Below are 7,277 nucleotides of genomic sequence, written 5' to 3'. Positions count from 1 at the left end.
TCCAGAGAAGGGGTGACTGTAGATTCATCCAACATAGAGGCAGTGCAAGATTGGGAACAACCTAAGAATGCTTTTGAGATCCATAGTTTCTTGGGGTTAGCCAGGTATTATCGTCGATTCGTGAATGATTTCTCTAGATTAGACTCACCATTGACTAGATTGACGAGAAAAGGAGTTAAGTTTGTGTGGAATGAGACTTGTTAAAAGTCTTTTTAAGAGCTTAAGGTTAGATTTACCACTACTCCAGTATTGATTATTCTGGAGAGGGGTTTGGGCTATTTAGTGTATTGTGATGCCTCACGGGAAGGCTTTGGTTGTGTTTTGGTGCAAGAAGGGAATGTAATAGCCTATGGCTCATAGCAGTTGAAAACACACGAGAGGAACTACCCTACTCATGACCTAAAGTTAGCGGCGGTGATCTTTGCGTTGAAGATTTAGAGGCATTACCTGTATGATGAGAAGTTTGAAGTATTTTATGATCACAAGAGTCTGAAATACCTGTTTACACAAAAATACTTGAATTTGAAACAGATGAGGTGGATGAAGTTTATAGAGGATTATGATTTTGAGCTACATTATCACCTGGGAAAGGCCAATGTTATGGCTGATGCCTTGAATAGGAAACCAATTAGCAGTGCAGCTTGTATTGCCATCCGGGAATGGGGGATGTTGGGTGCTATTGGGGAGTTTAACTTGCATCTTGGCAAGTCTGTTGAGTTTGCAACCTTGTTTTCGGTAGTTGCACAACCTACACTTGTGCATCGGGTGATCGAAGCACAGAGGGGTGATCTTAAAGTAGAAATCCTCCAAGAAAAGATCTCCAATGGAAAGGTAGAAAAAGGCTTGAATGTGTATCCCGACTTGAATATGAGATACCTTGACCGTTTGTTTGTACCAGAGTCTTACTGAGAGGAAGTACTCCGAGAGTTTTACTATTCACACCTTGCGATGCATCCGGGAAGCACAAAGATGTATCACAATCTTAGTCTCTAGATTTAGTGAAGAGGTATGAAGAAGGATGTGGCCGTGTTCGTGTCAAAATGCCTTACTTGTCAACAAATGAAGGCCGAGCATCTGAGGCCAGTTGGTTTGTTACAACCCTTGCCTCTAGCCGAGTGGAAGTGGAAGCATGTCACGATAGATTTTGTTGTGGGCCTTCCGAGGACTCAACGGCGTAATGATGCCATTTGGGTTGTAGTCAATCGATTGACAAAGTCAACTTACTTCATTCCTATACGTGTGAGTGACTTGGTAGATCATCTTGCCGACCTTTACATTAGAGACATAATGAGGTTGCACCGGGTCCCATTGACAATTGTTTCGGATAGAGATTCGCATTTCACAGCTCTGTTGTGGCAAAGCCTACAGAGTGCCTTGGGCACGAAATTGACTTTTAGTACAACATATTATCCTTAGACTGATGGGCAGTTAGAACGGACCACTCAGATTTTACAAGATATGCTTCGGGGTTGTGTCCTTGACTTTAAGGGTTCATGGGAGAGGCACTTACCCTTAGTGGATTTTTCCTATAACAATAGCTTCCAATCAAGTATTGGCATGGCACCATTTGAGGCTTTGTATGGCCAATCGTGTGGATCCCCTATGTGTTGGGCCGAGGTGGGTAATGCACCAATGTTGGGCCCATAGTTAGTCTGAGAAACGACGGAGAAGGTTGCACTTATCCGTAAGAGGTTGACTACAGCCCAGAGTTGCTAGAAGAGTTATGCTGACCGTAGAAAGAGACCCTTGTCCTTTGAGGTGAGAGATCATGTCTTTTGAAGATATCACCTAGAAGGGAGTTGATGAGGTTTGGAAAGAATAAGAAGTTGTCCCATCGATTCATTGGGCTTTTGAGATCCTAGAGTGGATTGGGGAGGTAACTTATCATTTGACCTTACTGTCACAACTTTCTGGGATTCATGATGTGTTTCATATTAGTATACTTTGGAAGTATGAGCCGGATCCATCGCATGTGTTGGATTGGACCGTCATAGAGGTAGATGAGAATGCCTCGTATGAGGAAAGACTGATGAGAGTCTTGGACACCCGGGACCAAGTCTTGCAAGACAAGACGATTCCCTTGGTGAAGGTATTGTGGAAACATCACGGGGTTGAGGAAGCAACTTAAGAATGTGAGTTGGAAGTGCGTGAGAAATATCCGAAATTATTTGTTGTTATTTGAACATGTAATGGAATTTTGTTGTGTTAGTGAAATATGAAAACATTGTATATGTTTTGGATATATGGGAACATTGTTTATGTTGTGTATGTTTTGGAAACATGAATTTAAGATAAAGATTGTAAATGTTTTGGGAAATGTGGATATTACTTTTAATATTGGGACTTGTGTATCAAGTTGATGAAAATGGATGATCGGAGAATGGATTATGGTTTTGGAATTAAGTATCTATCGTTATTGTGTTTGGTTTAAACATAACTGTGAAACTTGATTTGAAATTTCAGGGATGAAATTCTTTAAAGGAAGGAGGTTATAGCGATTCTGGTTTTAACCCGACCCTTTTTGCATCTTGGACTCAGGTTTCTTGGTTCCATGTTGTTGTATATATATTACTTCCCTTGCATCTCCTGAAATTTGACAATTGGGTTGTTGTTGTTACGTTTGGGACAGGTTGGTTGCTTAGTTTCCAAACTTTCGCTGTCCAGATTTTTGCTCCTCCGCTCGAGCTGCATTTCTTGCGCTCGAGCGGGCTTTGCAAACTCTCAGTACTTTTGCAGATCTGCAAAACTATTAGGAGAGTGTATTCTACGCTCAAGCAGTGTTTCCCACGCTTGAGCGGGTGTGCACTCGAACGATCATTCTTGCACTCGAGCGATGTTCTTCTGTTTGCAAAACTACTAAATGTGTGTATTATGCGCTCGAGCGGAATAACTTAGGCCTCGTTTGGGAACCCTCCCTTTTAGCCAAAAAATCAAAAAGTTACTAAATTAGCCAAAAAGCCAACAACTCATACCAAAAAGTCAAAGATTATCTTTTCTCTCTACTTTTTGCACATCTTTTCGTAAAAAGCCAAAAAGTGATCCTAAACATACTAGTTTTTTTAGCTCATATTTTAGCCAAATAGCCAAAAAGGTACTAAATTAGCCTGTTCCCAAACGAGGCCTTATTGTGTCTGACGCTCGAGCGTCAACTCTTGCGTTCAAGCATACTGTGCATATATCAATTAGCGAAAATGACTTTTTACACACTTTGTCAAATCTGTTTCTCTCAAAACCTTAAAGTTGAGACCCTCTTTCTCTAAAACTTACATTCTCTTTACTTTTTCACCTAGATCTAGTGAGTTCTCCACTCTTGTGCCTTTGTTAAAAAGGTAGAGCACGTCGTGGGCTCTTTTTTTATCCGCACAAAAGTGGGTTTCGGTGTCTTTGAAGTTTTCCCTTTGCTTTGCTTGTCCTCTAACTTTGAGATAGGGACTTTCTACATTCTTTTATGAGTTTTAACTAGGTTATTTATTCATGGATAAGACATGTTGAGACTTGTTGTGATTTTGGACAAACCTAGGGTTTGGGTTAAAATCAAAAGAGGGGTTTTCGAATTAATGTATCGGAAATGATTATGGGAGTAGATATGAGCTTGTGCTGTGTTAAAATGGTTGATTTTGGTGTTTGGCATGAGATTGGGAAAAAAATGGTTTTGCCCTAAAATGTCTTGAATAATTATTTTGTATAAATAATAAAATTGGTATTGGGAATATGAAATTGGATAGATGTTTATATAAATGGTGGAACTAGATATGTATTACCTTGCACCTATGGAGATTTGGACAATTTACCTGTTATAAAGATTGTATATATATTTATAAATATCTGTTTTGGGCTATCGGTGGAGGATAGCTATGATTGTTATAGAATTTACATGTGGATTAGGCAAATTGAAACAAATCTCTTAGCCATTATCATTGAATATGATTATGATTTATATACATTGTACATGTATGGTGTTTGGAGAGGGGAAATGGAATGTTTGGGAGAAGAAAGGGGATGGACTCCATTAAACTAAGTTGGCCTGTGTGTCCTGGGTGAAAGCCCCGAAAATCGCGCATATACATGGGTGTCAATTCCCGCAGACGAAATTTCTATACAATGGCAAGTGAATATTTTGCATAATAATTATGTTGGTTGGAGGCCTATGGGGTGTATTCTTTGTTTGGTTGACTAAATGAAATGGGTATACCTAATGGATGGAGATGTAAGTTTGATATAACTTGGTTTTGGAAAAAAGGTTGTAAAGGATCTGTCATATGGGAATTGAACATGTGCATCATACTTATATCTTTGTTAATATTCATATATTGTGTTAGATTGTTTCTGCTGGGTTTTGGTTCACCGTACTTGGAAAACTATTTTCAGGTGCTGGTAACATGCCTCCTCCAAGGACTTAGCTTAGGAGGACCTAGATGCTGAAGGCTCTGTTTTGTTGTTTTGTATTTAATACTTGTATAAGTCTAGGGCTTTATATGTATGGAGCTTAAGACTCTCTCTTTTGTTGTAACCAAGTATAGTCTTGGAAAAGATGTAAGCCTGTAGGGAATTTATTTTGTTGATTATTAAGTTGGTATCACATGCTCTAGATTCAAGATAGGGCTTGTGAATGTATATTGCATGTTTCACTTTTTGTAAATTAACTCTAATTAATAAAAGATTACTACTTTGTTTATGTTATTGTGTATATGTTGTTAAAGGCCGATTTATGGCATTTATTTCAGGGCATTACAAGATGGAAGGTATTGGTACCTCTCATTCAAAGCTCAACTAATTCTTCAGGCGCTAGCTAGAAGGTAATGGTACTTCTCATTCGAAGCGCAATATTCGTTACCAACCATCACAACATCTTACATGCACAAATAGCACAAGAGTAATATATACACCTAATCTACTCAACACAACAGTGTCATCCTCCACTGATGACTAATGACAAAACCTCTAAATGTATGTACTTAATACACGTAATACAATAATTCAATTTATCCTGAGACCTTAAGTCCAACCACAACAATAGAAAGAAAATAAAACGTTCATGATCCAACCTCAAGTTCGTTCCTAGATTTACAAAGTGTTATGATTTCTCCTCTCTTCAAAAAACAATTCCCTTATTTTCCAAATTAACATACTCCAATCTTTATCCAAAATCCATCATCTTCATTTCACAAAACTAAATCCATGGATATCAAAGCCATAACCCAACTCAACGTAACATGATTAGTCCAAAATAATTCCAAAACCATGGTTAATTCTCCCTTTTAGTTATTAACACAATTACACAATCCATATTTAAACAAAACATAACCATTTATCAACTTTATCCCCTTTTAATTCGCTAAATCAAAAATATTAAATTTAGGGCTTTTTCTCCCTCTCAACATAAAGACGTTAAACCCTTTCCCAATTAATCAAACAATAACCAATTTAACAATTTGAACTCCAAATGATCAAACCCTAGATCCCTTTTTATGATTTTCAAAAAAATTCATAATAGATATGATTTTTATGCAATAAAATCTACCACATATCTATCTATAGTTGAAGTATTGAAAAGGAAAAAAGAAATCCTTACCTCTCGAAGCGAAGAGAAGACAACCCAAAAATCACCGGCGACAAAATAACGATCCGTTTAGATTAAATAAAAGCCCTCATCAAGCTTTACGTTTTGGTATAAGGAACTAGGGGTCAAAGATTTATAGAAATAGATGAAATTAAGGGAAGAAGAGTTTGGAGGCTCAAAAATGGCGAAAAGAGAGAGAAATGAGAGAGAAAAATGATCTAGATGTGACCAAAGGTGACTTTCATAGATGCTAAATTCGATCAGACCATACGAGCGACGAAACCTTCGCTCGAGCGAAAAATGTGGACTCCTAGAAGTTCAAACCAAACAAGGCAGTCTGCTCAAGCAACCAATCTTGCGCTCGAGCGAACTTCAATAACTCCCAGAATCACAGACCTACAAAAGTACTGGATGTCTAGCAAGACCGCTCGATTGAACAAACCGTCGCTCGAGCGATAAAGAAGAAAAGTTTTAGATTGCTACAAAGTATAAAAGCGTTCTCAAATTTTATGGAATATATTATTTAATGGGAGCAATATGTCCACTCTTGTCACAAACAATATAAGGGTTCATTGGTTCTATAACTTATTTAACTTAGGTCTCCCATACTGTGAGATTTATCACAAAATAATTCTCAAATTTTTATGGTTTCAATAGAACAAAAATAATTTTTGGTAAATGAGATAAGCATAAAAATAAATTCATACCTCAGTGAAGGATACCTCCGTGGAAGCAAGTGATCACAATTCTCTTTTGCTGCATCAGAAAGGGTTGCTGAAATCTCCATTATTTAATCTCACGTGGCCAGTAATCTATCATCTACTAGGAAACACTTTTTATTTCTCTATTATTATTATTATTATTATTATTATTATTATTATTATTATTATTATTATTTAATTTTTTGTTGTTGTTGGGGTTCTTGTGTTTTTGACTCCATCTTTGAATCTCCTTAAAATTATTGGAGAATTTACCAAAATAAATAAAGAGTTATGAAGTCAAAACAAATATGGGCAAAAATCATCACCATGAGAAGACGCCAGATTTACGTGGTTCGGCAAATTTGACTACATCCACGGATACTAGCTCTCGTCTACTGTTTTAAATATGTATTACACATCTCATCACCAGATATATGAATATACAATAAATTGAACTGAGAAGCGATAATCTAACTTTTTTAAAGAAAATTCAAGCCCTTTTTAGTTGGTAAAACTACTACTCCCCGATGCAGTAGAATATCACATATTAGCCTGTCTTCCCTTGGATACAACAGTCCAACTTTTAGTTATGTTGACTCCACCAACCCTGCACAAGTAGGTGAGTCCAAAGCTCCACCATAAAAATACCTTTACAGGTTGCCTAATTATTTCTGTATAAATACAATACAATATATATATATATATATAGATACACTCACAATTCCATATAAAATATGGATGCACAAGCTCTAATTTATATGCACCCACAAACAAATGAAGAATCTCATATTAAAATATAATAATACATTCAAGTAACTCATAACCTTTCACATGAACTATAATTATAACTCACCATAATGCATGCAATAGTTACCCTTTCAATTCACCATATTGCATTATTATGTAATTATTAACCAATGTACACAAGAATGCACTACAATATTTATATATAATTATAATATTAAAATAACATAACTGCATGTGTGCACCAACGCCACTATTACCCTCACCACCCT

At 36.8% G+C, this 7,277-nt stretch overlaps 1 long non-coding RNA gene across 1 annotated transcript in view; it reads left to right on the top strand.

Moving 5' to 3' along the window:
• Nucleotides 1-2,943: 2,943 nt before the first annotated feature.
• LOC145792587 (uncharacterized) overlaps nucleotides 2,944-7,277 on the top strand; it is a 93,927-nt gene continuing 89,593 nt past the window's right edge. The window contains exon 1 of the long non-coding RNA XR_014332041.1: nucleotides 2,944-3,053. This is a non-coding gene — a long non-coding RNA (uncharacterized LOC145792587). The remainder of the gene's footprint in view (nucleotides 3,054-7,277) is intronic.

The sequence above is a fragment of the Camellia sinensis genome, chromosome 6 (genome assembly GCF_055761805.1).
Source record: "Camellia sinensis isolate YWXY chromosome 6, ASM5576180v1, whole genome shotgun sequence".
In the NCBI taxonomy this organism is placed as follows: Eukaryota; Viridiplantae; Streptophyta; class Magnoliopsida; order Ericales; family Theaceae; genus Camellia; species Camellia sinensis.
This window is presented reverse-complemented; position numbering and strand designations above follow the sequence as displayed.